This window comes from Tachysurus fulvidraco, chromosome 25 (genome assembly GCF_022655615.1).
Source record: "Tachysurus fulvidraco isolate hzauxx_2018 chromosome 25, HZAU_PFXX_2.0, whole genome shotgun sequence".
NCBI lineage: Eukaryota > Metazoa > Chordata > Actinopteri > Siluriformes > Bagridae > Tachysurus > Tachysurus fulvidraco.
The window spans coordinates 5,486,818-5,506,724 of record NC_062542.1 but is presented as its reverse complement, the minus strand read 5'-3'; the positions used below and the strand labels follow the sequence as shown (position 1 = coordinate 5,506,724).

Here is a 19,907-nt window from a genome sequence, read left to right as displayed (position 1 = left end):
CATCGGGCATCAAGGCAGGATACACACTGGATGGAGTGCAAACCTATCACAGGGCACACACATACTCTCATTCACTCACACAATCACACACTACGGACAATTTTCCAGAGATGCCAATCAACCTACCATGCATGTCTTTGGACCGGGGGAGGAACCGGAGTACCCGGAGGAAACCCCCGAGGCACGGGGAGAACATGCAAAATCCACACACACAAGGCGGAGGGGGGAATCGAACCCCCAACCCTGGAAGTGTGAGGCGAACGTGCTAACCACTAAGCCACCGTAAGCCGCCGCCTCCACCAATCTAACTTACATATGGGAATTTTTTTACCACTTATCCTTTTGAAAGAAGTAACTATCATTTTTTTAAGAAAGAGAAATTTTCTTAATAGATTTAAGGTAAATAAATGATCTAGAACTTTGAGTGGAAATTTTCATTCACCGTGTGTAATAAATCATTTTAGTGCTAACTGCATAGCTTTAACCAAAAATTCAAAGACAAGTAAGTTTACCGTTTACATTATTCCTTTTACAAAGAACGTTTAAACTGTTTTTTTTGTTTGTTTGTTTTTTGTTTTAATCTACAGGAACAACTAGCAGGACCAGATCAATGCCAGAAGAGTGCTGCACACTTCTCCAAGGTGACAGCATGAGATGTAGCAGTAATTGAGATAACATAAGAGCGCATGAAAACCCATTTCCTCTTCGTATGTCTGTTCATCAGATATCCCCGGTTAACAGGAAAACATCTCCACAGAGGTTGCACTCTATCAGAGAAAGGCATCGTCAGCCACCGATGTTCGCCCGAACGGATTTCTTGCCAATATTATTTTGGAAAAAGGAAGTCTGCTTACTTCAGGAACTGCTAAGGCACAGTTCAACTTATTTGTGTTTTAAAACAAATATCAGAATTCGTTTGACCTGAGATGCGTTTGATCGTTGAAGTGTTACTGTGTGTGAAATGCAGTTAGCATCCAAAATGTAATACGAATAACAGATGAGTTAAAAGCAATAAATATGATGCAGTAAGTTCAAATAAACAATATACGGTTTTATGATGCATCCAATATGAAACAGTAGATACATTAAGCAATTATAGTCTTTATTATGTCATGAATATACTGTATACAAAAAAAAATCTGCCTATTATATCAAGTCAAAGTCAAGTCAAATTTTATTTATGAAACACGTTTAAAGACAAAATTGACCATCATCATAACGTCATATAAAATTGCATTAACTAACATCATAAGACATCCATCCATCCATCCATCCATCCATCCATCCATCCATCCATCTTCTACCGCTTATCGAATAAAATACATTTTTAAGAGAAGCTTGGCTAAAGTTAAAACTGGCTAAAAACAGACAGATCTCATTGTTCCAGAGTTTAGGACCAACCAAAGGAATAGTTTGATCACCTTTTGTCTTAAAGGTGCAGTGCACGATGTTTGAACACAACATTGTCAGGACGACAAACAAAACAACCGTGCAGCCAATTAGCATAAAGGGGCATGTCTTGTCAATATGTGGTTGACAGAGTGTTCAGAGCGCATGTCTGACATTAGCCAAAAGCGAATGAAACATTGACATGGCGGATACCTGCCGTTACCTCTGCCTCGGGTTCTAGGTGTTCTAGATGAACGTCGTCTTCCGTGTGAAACGGCGCTAAACCTTTCAAGGTACAACACACAGTACTACAAAAACACATTTGTATTACCATAGTATTACTCATTTAGTTCATTTATTGATAAAAAAAAATATCCCCTCGCCCAGCTGCCCCAGCAGGTATGTGTAGGGCGGAGCTATCAAAACACCCATTTGGGTTAGGGGTGTGTTTGTTTTGGTGATTTCAAATGTCAACATTGGCTTTCAAACATCGTGCACCCCACCTTTAATACGACACCAGGGGACAGATAAAAAAGTTAAATAAAAGATATTAGCGTTCTGATATGAGAGTAAAGGTGAAGAAGGTCAATAATATACTGTGGAGCAGGAACAAACAAAGCTTAATACAACCGCATGTTTCAGTTTCCAGGTATTTCAAATAATTTGTTTTAAATTTGTTTTAAAGAGACCTTATAATTTGTTGAACAAAAAATTCATTTTTAAATCAAAGATAGCTCCAAGATGTTTGATATGATTATGTGTATTAGAGGAACCTAACTGGACCTCAAGGACAGAGGAAACTGTGAGTGAGCAAACCGCTACAAAGCCAGACACTGGTCCTATCACTGCGGGACCAAAAATCAATACAGTTAGATTGATTTTTTTTCCAAATAGTAGCCAGAAATGATATAATAAGTTTAAAGGTAAGCATTAATCAGAAAGGCAACTAATATGCAACTCTGAAGGAGCTGATCGGATCCAGAACTCAGACAGGAAAAGCTTTTCAAGATCTCATGAACACTTTATAAAGAAACAAAAACCAAAAGGCTCAGCTAATGTGAAAAGATTCTCCCGTCCAACAAGGCCATAACTGAACTATTTGACATTGGCATAATGTCCTACAGTACATTTGGCAGAAGCCAAGCACGGAGAACTCTGTCTCCACATTGAAGCATGGTGGTGGAGACAGCATCCAGATCGCCATTACCCTTCGCATCTTGGATTAAAGAGTTCAGAATAATGTATATATTTATGTATATTTACTCTATATACAGTGTATAGATTATGGTTCATTTTGTATAGATTAATCACCTTTAATATTTGGAGCTAAAGGATCTAAAATCAGTGTTCCCTCTTACTTTATAGTTATTCTAAGCAGTTTTTAGAGAGGATTTTCATGCACTGATGCATTATGCCGTTCCTGCTTAGCCTGACATTTGAGAACACAAGCTCCTTCTTTATTGAAATTCAAATGCCATCTGTGTATTTTAATAGTTTGCAAATAGTGTAGTATGAAGAGAAATAACAAGCATCGGCGTCTGTCCTACGAATCTGAGGCAGCAGCAGCGAAGCACTCAGGTGCTGCTCTTCTTGAAGGTCATCTCCTTTGGCTAATGTTGGCACCCTGTTGCTTCCTCATCTCTCCTGAACTGTCACTGATACAGTAATGTTGTTCTCACAGGGTAGAGAAAAGCTTGGGTTCATGTAGGTAAAGGAGGAGAAGGACACCTCGGCTGCACCTGCAGTTTTACACGCAAATGTCACTCGCACACGATCGAGCACAGCCGGGGTTGATGAGCCGCTAGGATTTAGATAAATAATGGGGAATATTTGGCTAGGAGGTTGAAACAATGCACAAAGTTTCATTCTAAAGTATTTTAACAGCTATGGAAGACAAGGTACTACCCAAAAATAATAACACTTCTAACAGCATGCATGATAATGCTCATGAGGGCCATTTAGCGTGATAAATATGCAGCCTGTCAGCAAGTTCATGCGGTATGACAGCATCAGAAGCATCCCTCATGGGACTCCACACGGCGCTCATCGATTTCCATCTCTGGCCACTGACACGCTCGCATCAATCAAAGAGATAACAAGTCTTCATCTCTGATACTGAAAACGATGGCACTTTCAGTCACACTTCCTCTTCTTGATGACTGAGAGGTGGGCATGGATCACATGTGGACACGTAATGCTTCTGTGAAATGATGGTGTTTGGAGATTGGCGTTCTGGTCTAGGGTCAGTAAACGACTCCATTCTGTTTGAATAAACCACTTCTTAATAGGGCAACATGAATATACGTTTTCACACCTAGGCTGAACACGTGCTGGGTTTAGTTGTAGGTGTAGTTGCAACTCCCTGGATACAGCTGGTAATAGCCATCACAAACACCCCCTCAACTTGAAAGTTGGGGTAACCTTCTCAACTTTTCCTCACATGTCTCAAGTTGGTATCGTCTTTACAGGAACAGATGGATCTGGCCAGCTTCATGACTTGTTTTCAACATGCCTAAGTTCTCACAACCTGCCTAAGTTCTCACTCCCTTCATTGGTTTCCAGTAGCTGCAAACATCAGATTTAAAACACTGATGCTTGCCTACAAAGCCCAAAAAAGGGACCAGCTCCCTCAAACTGTACCTCAAAGCTCTTATCACTCCTCACATTGCACCTCACTGCCTCCAGACTACCATCACTGCTCAACTGGTCCCACCATCTCTCAGGGTAAGAGGTAGTTATACATCAAGACTCTTTCACACTAATGTTTTCCAGCTAGTTTGATGCTAATTCTGAGCTGCTATTGTTTGCTGGCTAGCTTGCTATTAAGCTACTCATTGTTGATCACAGTTACAATTTTAGTCCAAAATGTTGTATCAATGTTTGAAATACAGTAAAATGAGTAAAAACAGCATATTTAGAACAAATATCCACTCTAGCCTGTAACTGTAAAAGTGTGTTTAAAGACGTTCTAAATGCAATTACATGCTTAGATGTGATGACGTTCATGTTTTTTTTTTTGTTTTTTTTGTTGTTGTTGTTCCCACTTCACTTCACACATGCTGAGGTAAGTAATGTTAATACAACTTTAAAATGATCAAGTACAAGGGATCAGGAATGCAACATTAGTCACTAATCCACCTTTTTTTGGAGGACACCTGAGAACCCAGAGGAAATCCACATTGACATCAAGAACATACAAACACACATCAGATAGCAATCCAAACTCAAAACCCAAATCTGGAGTGGTGTTATATCAAAGTGGGTTTCCTCTGGATTCTCTGGTCTCCTAGAACCTCCACAACACATGCCGGTTGTTGGATTGGTGACTGCATTTGTGAGTTCATGATAATTTGCTGGTGATTTTATCATGGCTATTTCATTTAGTCTGAATGCTTGGGGGAAATGAAATATGGAATGCAGACAGAATTAAGCTGAAGAAAAAAAAAAAGAAAAAAAAAAACAACAGGAATAATAGTCCTTTATAAATTTCCTGGGGAAGTATTGATTAAGGGCCAGATGTATAAATATATTCAAAAACTGTTCATGCATAGCAGTATAATATTTAATAAAGCATCACTGATTATTTATGATCGAAAAATCACAAACCACACCTTGAAGGAAGACAATACAAACTGTTAGAGCAATTACTGTAGCTTTAAACCTGCATTTGCAATCAAAATATATTTCCAAATAACCCAATGGGCCAGGCATTTTGCATGGAATAATTTCCTCTTTAAAGCAGTGGAAAAAATATATATGTATGTATATATATATATATATAATTTGTGTGACCCTTAAGACTTTCTCATTTTTATTCATAAGCTAAATGCCCATAGCACCACTGTCTCAAATCAAAGCCTAGTGAAATGTTCTTATGTGGTTCTGAAGTACAAGTGCCTGTAATGTTCCATGTTGAAGTGTTTACATATAATACAAACGATGTATTATGTAAGGAATAAAACAAGAAGGAGGGCAATACAGTGCACAACAGTGAACAATGGGGTCATGTGATGCAGAGCTACTGTTAACATCATTAAAGGGACGGTTTTCTGTACCTTTTATCGCGTATCCTATTCCCGGTCACAAGGAACCAAGCTGCCACAGCTGGGCCCCTGAGCAAAGCCCTTATTCTCAATTGCTCAGGTGTATCAAATGTAAATGCCTCTGTCCTGAAGATGTAAATATATAGCAGTAAATATAAATATACAGTACATATGTAAGGTTACTAAGATTAATATATGTTGCTTGCTCCATTGACGATACAAGTTTAATCCTCAAGGCTCAGAATCATGCAGGATTAAGGTATGTTCAAGGACATTTTCATGCTCCTTTAATCAAAACATGTCCTTGCTGTTAGAGATCGTTCCTCCTTGTTCAATACTCTGTGTTTAGCTATCACAGATGAGGAGATTTTCTAGGTTTGTTTTTTTTTTGGCCTGGATCACCATAGCGACCAGGTACAGTCATAAAGTTAGATGATTTGTGATATGTAAAAGAAAAAGAATGAGAATGATTGCATGTTGCATAATAAGATATTTTGACCAAACATGAGAACACAATGCTATGAGATTAAACTATGTATTATAATAACATGGAGTAATGGATGGAAGGACATTAGATGATAAGCTTAACATTTATTACTTTACAAATTGGGCTGCATTAGAATTACTCTTGTCACTAACGTTATGATTTGGCGTAAATTTTCAGAAAAGCCCCCAGAAAATTGTTCCAACAATGGAACTTTTTTTTTCGTGGTATTTTAATAATAATAATAATAATAATAATACAGTAGATAGTCGATCCTGATACAGGAATGGCCACTACATGGTTCCCTGTCAATGTACTGGCATCCCACTGAGGGTGTTGAAGCGTGTATTAAGTTGTTGCTTATTGCCGAAATTAATTTTTTGCGTGTTAATTGCGCAAAAGGTTGCTGTCTTCGGTTTTGTAATACAGCTGCGATCATGCTCAAGTGTTTACTTTGTTTTTTTAAAATACTGAGACTGAACTATACTGAGACTGAACTGATCTGCTTTGCCTGAATGACATGGAAGTGAGCAATTACTAAACAAAAATGTCGATCATTTCTAACACTATCTTCTAGTTGAATCTGTTTAACTATTTGATAGGTTAGATCAAACAAGTCACATATAAATGACTACAAATGTAGGCTTCTGTAGACCTTTATTTGCTGATTAAAAAAAAAAAACAAAAGGAAAAAAATTCTTACCTGTGTGTGACGTACACCTGTGTGATGCTCACCAGCGCCTCCTAGTGTACACAATAAAACTTTGCAGCAGTTAATGCAAACACAAACATAAGGTAATAAACAATATTATGGCGTATTATTAAACATTAACAATATTATAGTGTATGATTCATATCACAATTTTTCCAAAAGATTGACAAGATTTTTTGACGATCATACTTTTTTCCATGACATTTCCATTTATTTTAACAATAAAGTCAGGTTTTTTAATAACTTATTTATTGCATAACAGTTATAAAAAAAAACAGTTGTTAAGCACTTAAATAAGTACTTCTTTTAAGAAAATAAAGGCAAAAAAAAAAGTCAAGATACAACCATTATGTTTAATGCTGGTATGGTCCAAGCATCCCCCCTTTTCCTGCACAGATGGTACAGTCTATACTGAGAAGGTCAAATTACTCTGCACGTCGCGCGCGCGTCCGGTGAAGCTGCAGCTCCTTCAGAGTAACCGGCCCGGGACAGGCGGCTTTACTCGGCATGGACTGAACGTAAGTAACGATATTTTCCGCCTCTTTTTCTCCTTATGTGTGCTGAAACGACGTTAAGCTCGGACGGTGGAAGTTTGGCTGCTGAAACTCATGTGCATTCACATCGTGGGACAGCAGCGGATCAGCTCGCGCGCAATGACGCGCAGGTATAATAACGCGCAGCTCGCGCGCAATGCTTTACCTGGGTTTATTTGGCTAAAGCTGAAGGTTACGTTCATGCATATTCAAATATCATTATTTATTCTTTATTGATTACTTTATTGGGGTTTTAGAACTTTTCGTATGGAATTTATTTATTTAATTTAATTTATTTATTTAGTGCATTTATGTATGTATGTATGTATTTATTTATGTATGTATTTATTTATTTATTTAGCATTTATTTGGCTAAAGCTGAAGGTTAAGCTCATGCATATTCAAATATCATTATTTATTGATTAATTTATTGTTTTTTTTAGAACTTTTTGTACAGCATTATTTTATTTACTTATCTATCTATCTATCTATCTATCTATCTATCTATCTATCTATCTATCTATCTATTTTATAATTTTTTTGTTTATTTATTTATTATTTTTCCCCCCACGACTCAGGTGATCAGTAGAAAGAGTTCAACTTCTCAGCTCTAAAGAAATAAACATGTTATAAAAGTATGTTTAGATTTAGTATCCACTCTATAATAATGTATTAGATATATAAGTATAAGGTATAATAACAAACAGCTCGTGCTCAATTTTTTACCTGGGTTTATTTGGCTGAAGGTTAAGTTCGTGCATATTCAAATATTATTTATAGATTAATTTATTGTGGTTTTAGAACTTTTTGTACAGCATCTATTTGTTTGTTTGTTTGTTTTGTTTATTTATTTATTATTTCCCCCCACGACTCAGATGATCAGTAGAAAGAGTTGAACTTCTCAGCTCTAAAGAAATAAACATGTTATAAAAGTAGGTTTAGTTTTAGTATTCACTCTATAATAATGTATTAGATATAGAAGAATATCTGATTTTAAATGAAAGCGCATGTGAAGATTTTATTTCGAATGAACATCATTCTAAACTAATACAAATAGGAAGCACATCCTTGTTTACATTCACTTACAGCATTTAGCTTGGCGGATTTAGGCTTCCGAGCTATTCGAGTTTCCACATCATCGTGGTTACTGTACATGGCAAGTCTAAAGCTGTGCATCCAGACAATCAGATACTGTATGAAGCTAATGACAAAGGTTCATTAACATGCCCTGCAATCCATTTGGTTACTTTGCGTTGACTTTTATTCCTCAAGTTGTTTGTGTTTTTGCATGAGCTAATTTGTGTGTTTTAGTCTTCATAAACATTAGGGCAGCTGCATATTGTTGGCACACTAGCTACAACACCAAGAAATAAATACACACCGAGGCTAGCAGATGGCCCAGATGACTCACTCCCATCTGATATAATCAACTTTGAAATAGATGAATACAGGGAAACTCATACACTTTTAATTAGTCACAAGTTCTGTAGCTAAACATCCCCATAAATTGATAAAAAACATTAAATTAGTAAACATTTAATCGCCTTGCTAGTTCAAGAAGCACATAAATATAAGTCCAGTATTCCTTTGTTTATGTTCTCTTACTCTCTTGCTCTTGTTGTTGTGATTGGCTGTAACTCTTGTCAGTCAAAATGTATTCAGAATTCTTTTGTGCCTGAAGCTGCTGATATTTAACGTATCTGTGCTATTGATTTCTGGGTAAATTTCACAACCCAGAATCCCTCACAATTAGACATAAACTGTCATTAACTTTAACCTTTGATTCACACCATTAATTAATCAATTCATTCATTCATTCATCCTTAGTTACTGCCTGGTCAGTGCGGCCGTGTTAAATTAGCTACAGTACTAGTATTATTATTGTGGACAGGTACAAACAAAAAGAACGACTGTGCATGTGTTTGTTTGAGACCGATAACCAGCTTGAGTGATGGAGCTGAGATTGTGAAACTGTCATAACTTGATATATAGATTAAACAGACTACACTGTCAGTGCTGGCATTTTTACATCGATCCAGGTCCAGATCTATGTATCTCTTTATATTACACGAGCATATCTCAAAACGTGAATCTCCTGTCATTAAAAAAGGTCTAATTGTGTACAAGAGTGACATCTGTCAAGTATTTCTGGGAAAAAGCAACTAAAATTGAAGCTTCTGCGATTATAATAACATTATTATAGGTAATTTTATCACATCAATCAACCATAATATGTATAGATTTTGGTGGTATAATATACTGTATGTAGTAAAATATTGAGGTGGGTTTAGCAAACTTTATTAACGACAACGGTGAAACATTGGCTTTATCCTATAACTACAGAATCCGTATTCAAAGTTTTTGTATGTCGAACGATACAATAAACTACTGCCCTTTCCTAAGAATAACAGAAGCATGGTATGAGAATAAAAAAAACAACTTCACTGTGCAGGTCAGTGTGACTGATTAGCAGGTAAAAGAGCAAAACCCTTGCTTGCTCTGCTGTAATCCTTCAGCGCACTGCTGTGTTGGCTGGTGTCTCACCTTGCGCTGCTGCGTAAGCGCTTTCCCCGTGGCCCTGCACGCCTCGGAGGCGGACGGAGTAGAACTAGCCTAGAAATGCGACTATATGATGAGGTGAAGCCAGAAAGCAGCTTTGATAATTAAGGATTTATGAGATATTACGCGATCGAGGACGACAGCGTCAGCGTCTGTACGTTGACGCCGAATAAAACGTTAGACGATTTCATTGATAAATACCACTTGATTCAGATTTTCCCATTATTTTGCATTTGCATTTGTAGCTATGATGTTTTAAATCAATTATAAACAGTCACACTGAACTTTGTCCCATACCTCGAATGCATGAAATGACTAAGCGAAGAAACATCTGGTAAGAACCAGATGTGAAAGAACCAACATGAGTACAGAAATAGCCCCGATGTAGCCCCGGGGAATCACTCAGAGACAATTAACAGAGAGAAAGAGGATTTTATTATTTCTGTGTTTAAGTGTGTGCAGTTTATAAGTGGATGCCTGAAGCCCTGGTTGTTCAGTGCTGAAAAGAAACATTCGCCTCGTTTTAATAGCGTCCGTGTACAGAGGCGAATACATCATAAGTGAATCTCGTCTGACTCATAAAACCCAATCAGATTCTGATCTTTGTAAACCTGATCTGTTCGCTTATGTGGACAATCAGCCGACCGACCCACTTTATGAGAAGGCTGTAATTAAAATGCCTGTTTCCTCTTAGGCGGATGTTGATTTATGGGCAAAATTACTGCATGTGGAAAGATGGCTAAGTTCAGGTCAGAGTCTGGATGGATTTACTTCCAGGTTTTTCAGTTTCCTTCCACTTACCAGAGTACTTGTAAGTAGGTGTATGGGCTACAATGTGTGTGTTTGTTTGTAGGTGTGTGTGTGTGTGTGTGTGTGTGTGTGTGTGTGTGTGTGTGTGTGTGTGTGTGTGTGTGTGTGTGTGTGTGTGTGTGTGTGTGTGTATAGTGCTCTGCAATGAAAAAGAATGAATGCAGTAACTTGGTAGTTATAGTCACGAGTTGCAGTAACTCATGCATTAGTTACACAAACCTACACAGGAGATAATTATTGTTTTGGCACCGTATGGTCACATGGGGCTGGATTCAGATTCGGACTAATTAAGTCCAAATGCTGTGTCAATATTTACACAGGGAAAGTTGTGTACATTCACGGATGGGTTACACATGCATTTAAGCTGTTTTTGGAAAGCATCTGAAGCACCGTCTTTAAACATAAGCGCTTACTAATACACCCAGAAGAAAAAGAACATCAGGGATAGAAAATGCGGACTGAAGAGAGACGTGAAATATCTAATCAGTTGTAATCCAAAAAAAAATAAATAAATCAAGACTCGTATGATACAGGATATGAACCTCAAGTGTCACGCATCGTATTTCTCATGCAGAGAAACTTTAGGATTATCATATATTTAATATGCCGCAGCGTCAAAAATGTATCAGTCCGCACCGCTGTGTCTATGGAAATTTGAATCGAGCGCGTCTCCCCTGGAGATCTTAGTCGAGCCTGACACTTATCAGCCAATTAGAAAATAGGACTGTTGTATTTGGGGAAGATTTAACATGACAACCAATGACAAAATAAAAAAAAACATATTCATTAGCGAGGGTATTTTTGATGGTCGGTTTGAACAAAACCTCAACACGAAACAGTTTGTCTCTGGACGGGGACATTGTCCTCAATCATGACCCTAAAAATGTCTGGGCTTGAGCTGAACTGTTTTAAATGGGAGCAACATTACAAATGATAAAGGAGTCCAAAAAGGCAACAAACACTACAATAAACAACATCAGTCATTATCTCTCTCTCTCTCTCTCTCTCTCTCTCTCTCTCTCTCTCTCTCTCTCTCTCTCACACACACACACACACACACACACACACACACACACACACACACACACACACAAATTAATAAATGGAAATTAAACAAATACTTTGTATTTGGTTAAATTGTGGTCAGTGATCCTTACCAAACAAGAACTCCCCCCATATTATTATTATTTATTTATTTGTTTGTTTGTTTGTTTGTTTATGGGGGGGGGGTTGCCGGGGGGTTGGAGATGTCACGCTTGCCTGTCTTCAAAACTTGAGAGCCCTGTAAACATGAGATAGCATGTTGCTAATATTTTGCTGCATAACTAAATAGTTCTAGTTTTCGTGGTCACCTCAACCTCTGCATATGACTCATGATTCAGTTGCTTATAAAATAGCACTTGATCCAGCATATTCTGTTATTTTGCATTATATATATATATATTTTTTTTTTTATATCAAACTAGACAGAAGGATTTCTTCTTCTTTAATTAACACAGCAGCTCGGACTGAAGGCAAATTACAGGTTTATATTAATGTACTGATAATACGTTATTAATAAATGATGTGTTTCTAGAATATACAGCTCACACACTCACCTCCTCACTGGGATTTGTAAAGCTGACGCTCCTCGTAATCAAAGACGGCTTAAAAACATGCCATTATTCAATATTTATAAATGTAGCATCATTGTTGTGGTGTGTAATAATTGGAAACTAATAAGGGTGGTAACTAGTTAAAAAGTTACTGACTATTTTATTATAACAACATGCCTCATAAGTATTTTATTCCATACTTAATAATTTACCTGCTTAATGTTAAACTTGCATGCAGTTTTTGATTGTACCACTGATCACAAAACAAAACCCAACCAGTGCAGGATTGTGAGACATCGCTGGAGTCGATAACTAACTTTCCTGTATTTCTGAACTCGGTAACCTTCTGTTCCTTCACTTCCAACTACCCCAGCTTGCCTTTCGGGCTTTCTTTCTCTCTCCTGCGATGCATCCGTGGATGTGAACTGCGTAGCCGCCGGCGTTTCCACAGACAACCTGTCTGTGATTATTAGCATCACCATGTTTCCATCCCCAACAACTAGTGAAGTCAAAGTGCACAGTTTGTTTGAGAGCAGCATTTTTTACAGGACGGTAAACATGACTAGAGTGCTGCGTCAGGATTAGAGAGGGATTTGCACGCTAAGCTCCAGCCGCTCAAGCCTCTGATGCCCTGGGTCACTGCATCCTAATTGCCTCCTGTGTATATATAATAAACCTATATGAAAATTTGGTCGGCGCAGGCAAGCGTGCATGTCGATTTCATGAGCACTACCTTACCTTAGCACAGCAAGTTTTTTTTCTGTGCTTTTTTGACTTATGTGTGAGAGATGAGGTTTGGATATTCACTGTGGGAACTAAAAGAAGAAGATGAGAAAGGGTTTTGTTTCCCAAACAATCGGGATGATTAGCTTATTGATTGCAGTGTACTCTTCCAGCTTCCTGGCCTCTACCCAAAAGTGCTACGATTTGGGAAAAAATTTTCATTAACATTTACATTCTGTATATTAAGTCATAATTTGACAAAGTAGTGCAATTGTATTTCATATAAATATAAAGTTACACCCTGTTAGATGTGTGTGTACAAAAACAACCCCTCTTATCTATCTATCTATCTATCTATCTATCTATCTATCTATCTATCTATCTATCTATCTATCTATCTATCTATCTATCTATCTATCTATCTATCTATCTATCTATCTGTGTGTCTGTGTGTCTGTGTTTGTGTCTATGTGTCTGTCTGTCTGTCTGTCTGTGTGTCTGTGTTTGTGTCTATGTGTCTGTCTGTCTGTGTGTCTGTCTGTGTGTCTCTGTCTGTGTGTTTGTGTCTATGTGTCTGTCTGTCTGTGTGTCTATGTGTTTGTGTCTGTCTGTCTGTCTGTGTGTGTGTTAAAAAACAACTCTTACTCTATCTGTCTGTCTGTCTGTCTGTCTGTCTGTCTGTCTGTCTGTGTTTGTGTCTATGTCTGTCTGTCTGTCTGTCTGTCTGTCTGTCTGTCTGTGTGTGTTAAAAAAACAACTCTTACTGTATCTGTCTGTCTGTCTGTCTGTCTGTCTGTCTGTCTGTCTATACATCTATCTATCAATTTCTAAAATCGAACATTGTTTTACAGACACTGTTTGTAAGCAAACCTAAACGTCTCGATGTACATTACATAGCGTAATGTCATATGATCTTTTTGTCATATCCCCCACCTTTAATCTGAACATAATGTTTACATTAACAAGATTTTCTTCAAACACACAATGTTCCATGTGTGGAAGTGTTTCCCTTCTAGCACAAATCTTGAAAATGGGATATTTTGAGCTCCAAGCAATATCAAGGCTAATTGATCTTGATGTATTAGTCTTCCTGCATTAGTATTCTGTTTCCTTTCCATATTCTGATCTTTAATCTAAGCACCGTGCAAACCCATGTTTCTCTGTGTGCCAGTTTTCCTGTCATGAACCTGGTTTCTGGTGAACTGTCAACAAATCCCCAGATGAGATTAAGCCTCTTGAAACAAAGTTGTTCTGGAGAATGCAGCCCTAAGAAACATTTGTCTCTGTCAGCAAAATATTATTTGGTGGAATGAGTCAGCAGGATGAATTCTTGCCCTTGTCTCTTCGTATTGCAGTGGAGCCGATAGTGTCCAGAGTTGCTCCGCGCTCTAGGCTCTTTACTGACGTTTTGCTGACTCCATCTACTCTGACTGTCTAGTTTGAAAATTACGTCTGCGCCTGCCTAATGACCCGCTTAGGAACACTGGATATACTGGATTTGTTATCAAGATTTTGCAGTTGGGAATAAAGGCTTATAATCTGTGTTGGTTACATCATTAGGTCATTTAGACTTGAGAGTGAAATAATGGAAGAAATTAAAACAAGGAGGGAGCACGGTGGCTTAGTGGTTAGCACGTTCGCCTCACACCTCCAGGGTTGGGGGTTCGATTCCCGCCTCCGCCTTGTGTGTGTGGAGTTTGCATGTTCTCCCCGTGCCTCGGGGGTTTCCTCCGGGTACTCCGGTTTCCTCCCCCGGTCCAAAGACATGCATGGTAGGTTGATTGGCATCTCTGGAAAATTGTCCGTAGTGTGAGTGTGTGAGTGTGTGTGTGTGTGTGTGTGTGTGTGTGTGTGTGTGTGTGTGTGTGTGTGTGTGTGTGTGTGTGTGTGTGTGTGGAGACCCATTTATGAATCTGCAAACATCTTTCTTACTCAAACCTGAACTCCATGAAGGTCACATTGCACATACCCATAAGCTTGGGTTATATTCATCTATTTCTACAGTAGTTTATCGCTAAGAATGAAAATAAAAATGGAGGCTGGTTAAAAAAAACAAAACCAAAAAAAAACGTGAGTGCCGAACAGTGAATAGAACCTGAGGAAAGCAACTCTTATCAATACTTTATCCACACTTAATCTAACAGACTCTGCAACCTCTCCTGCTGTGGCGTATGCATGGAAATCCCATACCTCAATCTCTTAAGAAGTGCATTTAATAATTAATAGCAACAAGTGTGTCTGCGCAGGAGTAACAATGTATTGTAATGAATATCTGGATCAGCTATTACTGCCTAGACTCCCTCTGTTTTGGCTCTCATATGACATGGCTACCTTTCAGTCTTCATCTATTAAAATAAGCACATTTCCGATCGGGGGGCACGGTGGCTTAGTGGTTAGCACGTTTGCCTCACACCTCCAGGGTTGGGGGTTCGATTCCTGCCTCCGCCTTGTGTGTGTGGAGTTTGCATGTTCTCCCCGTGCCTCGGGGGTTTCCTCCGGGTACTCCGGTTCCTCCCTCGGTCCAAAGACATGCATGGTAGGTTGATTGGCATCTCTGGAAAATTGTCCGTAGTGTGTGTGTGTGAGTGAATGAGAGTGTGTGTGTGCTCTGTGATGGGTTGGCACTCCGTCCAGGGTGTATCCTGCCTCGATGCCCGATGACGCCTGAGATAGGCACAGGCTCCCCGTGACCCGAGAAGTTCGGATAAGCGGTAGAGAATGAATGAATGAATGAACATCTCCGATCATTCCTTTTTTTTTGCCTCAGTTTGGTCATCTGCCAACTTCCTCTGACACTTGATTCCTGTGATTCGTGATTCCTTTTCAAACTGCTGCACATGCTGCATCAACAGACAGTGTAAAAAGACATTTAGAGGATCAGCCCTCTTACTCATACATGAGCTCATGATTGGTAGGGGCAAGGCAGCAAGTATGGCAGACAGACAACACAGCCATGTTTGCTTCTTTGGCCTTCCAGCTACAGCATCATCATATACAGATCTTCTCAAGTCAAGTTACGTAAATGAGCATTTCTCCTGAACCCTAGGTACAAGTTGCATGTATGACCTGCACATGCTGACAGAACATAAATATAGTGAAGCATGCAGAAAGTGGTCATGGGTAATGTTGGGGGTATGTAGAAAGATGTGCAGTAACGTAACATAAACTACTACAAAAAGAACGAACTTAGCAAAAAAAAAAAAAAGTCTAGGCACATAAATGCTTGTATAAGAACCTGAGATGAATGACGTGACAGTGCAGTACTGTAATGAATCGGAAACGATGTATTAAAGTGCATTAAGTGAACAAGTGTCTGGATGATGTGTGTAGAGAAGGCCAGCACAGTGTTGGGGAGTCTGACAGCCTGGGGGCAGTAGCTGTTACCCAGTCTGGCTGTCCTTGAATGGCTGCTGCAGCGCCTTCTTCCAGATGTCAGAAGGGCAAATAGATTGTAGGAGGGGTGGGAGGGAGAGAGAGAGATTGTCCACAATGCTGGAGGCCTTGCCGATGCTACGTGAGTGGATAATCTCCTGAACAGGTTGTTGAGGCCAAACGATGATGTGGTGAGCTGTTCACACTATCTCCTGCAGGGTCTTGGGATTGGAAATGGACACTATCTATGGTTCCTCTGAAGAACGTAGTGAGGATGGGTGGAGGAATGTTCATCTTGTTGAGGTGCTAGAGGAAGTGGAGTTACTGCCGGTCTCTCTTGTTAGGTAGCCGGTGCTTGGTTGTCTTGCAATGGTGTGAACTCCAAGGAACTTAATGCTCAACACTTTCTCCACTCTCGAGCCATTGAGGAACAGGGGAAGAGATCAGTGCAGGACTTCCTGACTGGTGTTCTTGCTTCAGCCCATGATCCGTTAAACCTCTGTTGTCATCAGAAATCTTGACGACATGGTTCGAACTGGAACTGGAATATGACAGTGCTGTAATCAATTGACAAATGAACAGCTGTGGGCTGAACAATCGCCAACTTCTTTAGCTGTATCACTCAAGGAACTTGTCCAAAAACAAGCTACATTCTCCAGTTATCTGTTGATGTAATGTTGAATGGAAGGTTATTGAGCCTTAAGATCACCTGTTCATTCTCAGAATCATACATTTGTATAGTTTAAAGTCATTAGAATATAGTTTAACATTATTCGATTATTACAAAAACCGAAATGTTACAAAAATGTACTCTTATAATATTATGACTTTATGAATAACAAATCCCTATAGCATCCTGTTATTGTAACATCCGTGTACCATTATGCTCTTTTTTAAAATTGGATTATCTTTATGTCGCTGGTACTGACTGAAACGCTAATAATGTTACACCGCACATTTTACACTGTTATCAGCCATGAGTTCCATGAATAAAGTCATGTATAAAGATACAGTTCTTGACTCGTATAATAACATCGTTGTAGTTGATTGGGGAGGAACAACAGAACTAACGTCTGCAGCCTCCGAGACAGAAATGAGAGGATTTTACATCCACAGCTGGACAAGACTAATGATCCGTGCAGAAGAATAAGATTCATGGATACTTTGTGAACCTCACTGATTTAATTAGGGACAATTATGTGCATTCTGGCTTTAGCTAATTCAGAATGACGTTTTTCCTGCTTGTATGATTGTCTTGGTTGCTGTCACAGACAGTTAGCTCCAAAGTTCTGACAGTGCAGCATTAATTATGTCTCGACACCTTGTTTTACAAGGTGACCTATAAACAATTTGTAGATCTTTTAACCGTTCGTACATCTTATCTGAAACTGGGACTATTCAGTAAGGCAAATGGTTTGTGGACACCTGACCATCACTCCGATATGTGGCCATTTCCCAAATTTTTAGCACACAATTGTATACGATATACTTGTATGCTGTAGAATTACTATTTTACTTCAATGAAATTAAGGGCCCTGCGATGGGTTGGCACTCTGTCCAGGGTGTATCCTGCCTCGATGCCCGATGACGCCTGAGATAGGCACAGGCTCCCCATGACCCGGGTAGTTCGGATAAGCGGTAGAAAATGAATGAATGAATGAATGAATGAATGAAATTAAGGGTCCCAAGGGCCCCTCTTCCAGCATGACAATGCTTCTGTGCTCTCAGCCAGCTCCATAAAGATATGGATTGACAAGGTTGGAATGAAAGAACAGAAGTTGCCTGCACAGAGAACTTACCTGAACCCCACCAAACATTGGAATAAACTTGAATGGCGAGTACAGTAATCCCTCGCCACTTCGCAGTTCAAGTTTCGCGGTTCAAGTTTCGCGGCCTCAGTGCACCGCTGATTTTTCTAAAATATTCATCGAAAAATAAAAATAAAAACGGTTTCCCAGGATGCCAGACAAAGAGAGAAACTCTCTCAGAGGCTTTGTACATACCCACGGGCACTCAGACAAGGCACATGATTGGTTCCCGGCACGAGATCTGAGCTGATTGGCTGCGCATCATCGCATCCTCTCCCAGCTTCTTCCCTTGTTGTATCTCGCCACTCTCGTTCACGCTGTCAACTGTGTCTCGCGTATTGTGTTCGAAATTAACTTTTCGTTAAGCCCTTACGATGCCTCCTAAACGCTGTGCCCTTGTGAAAGATTCCTCTAGTGATCCCAAGAGGAAGAGGAAGATGATGACCATCAGTGAAAAGGTCAAACTTGGGGCCAATCCTGCTTCACGGATTTTCACCTATCGCAAGGGGTTCCGGGCCCAATTAACCGCGATAAACGAGGGATCACTGTATGTGCCAGGTCTCTCTGCCCAACAATTCACTATTCACTAGGGTATTTTTCCGGCTCTGTCATCGAATGGATTTGAATTGTAATTTGCGGCGTCAGCAATACATTTTTCTGTACTCTTTGGACCCAGGAGAGCATGACCTTGCTTTTCATCTTGCTTGCATAGCTCAAAGCTTCCTCAAAGACCCATGTTTTTGGTGATGGTTGATAATAAAACTGTATGCATTTTCTCACAGTGAGTTTGTATTGTACTGTTCACAGGGCTGCACTAACATTTACTTTTACAGCATTTAGCAGAAACCCTTTTCCAGAGCGACTTACATTTTATCTCATTTTAATACAACTGTGCAATTGAGGGTTAAGGGCCTTTTTTTGGTCACATTGTGCAACTGAACAAATGATTTAACTGAATAGCCTTAAATGATTCCAGTCACTTAAAAGAATTAAGTATCTTCAGGTACTTGCAGCATTTACCAGGCTTCAGTAATGAGGGTAATTTCCCTTAATGGTCAGAATTTTTAAAGCATATCAGTGGGCAGTTAGGTTCATGAAGACATTCCCGAGATGGAAATGCAATCAGACATTTTGCAATATTTCACAAAAGTACCATAATATGATGTAAGATGAGGTCCTTTGCAAGCAGATCCTTGGCAAGTCGATATTTCTAAATGCTTACAAGTTATTTTATTGAGATGCATGTATGACATCAACATAGCTGCCAGAATTAGTTTCCTTACTTACTACAGCATCCATCCATTTTTTTTTAAACATGAACGTCTCAACCTGGAGCTTTTGTAGTTAATTTACATTACATACTTGAATCATGAACACCCGGAGATAAACTCATGATTCATTGAAAAGATGTACAGTGTACATAATTAAATAATTGTTTTATTCAGATCCGACGTGGCCTCTTATCATGGAAAATGTGATCTAGTTCAACATGGACCAATGACTACAAGGGATGGGTTAAAAAAAAGTCTTGCAGAAATCTAAATCATTCACTGAATAAGGGAGAGAAAAAGAAAGAGAGAGAGAGAGAGAGAGAGAGAGAGAGAGAGAGAGAGAGAGAGAGAGAGAGAGAGCAAAATAGATTGCGCTCTATATATGACTCATACCGCAGTAGTCATTTGAGCCATGATTAAATCCTCCCTACTGAGACTGAAATGGACAAAATCTAGTGTTTGTCTTTGAGCTCATTTTTTCTCGATGTATTTGGTGTAGATCGAGTTGATCTAAGCTGAAGCTCTGCAGGTGACTGTGGCTTGGCCTCAGCATTTCTGCTGGTTATTCTTGTTGATTTTCTAGTTATCTCCCCAGTCCATTCCATCAA

The 19,907-nt window shown here is 39.1% G+C and overlaps 2 protein-coding genes across 4 annotated transcripts in view; one reads left to right on the top strand and one right to left on the bottom strand.

The window, feature by feature from the left end:
- The window catches only part of si:dkey-122a22.2, a 40,511-nt gene extending 35,050 nt beyond the window's left edge, over window positions 1-5,461 (bottom strand). The window contains exon 1 of the mRNA XM_027171486.2: window positions 5,445-5,461. The gene's annotated coding sequence lies outside the window, so the exon portion shown is untranslated. The remainder of the gene's footprint in view (window positions 1-5,444) is intronic.
- Window positions 5,462-7,037: 1,576 nt separating this feature from the next.
- oxr1a (oxidation resistance 1a) overlaps window positions 7,038-19,907 on the top strand; it is a 149,169-nt gene continuing 136,299 nt past the window's right edge. Inside the window, exon 1 of one of the 3 annotated variants that reach the window (XM_027171351.2) lies at window positions 7,038-7,146. The gene's annotated coding sequence lies outside the window, so the exon portion shown is untranslated. The remainder of the gene's footprint in view (window positions 7,147-19,907) is intronic. The other 2 variants (XM_027171361.2, XM_027171433.2) reach the window with 2 other exon arrangements.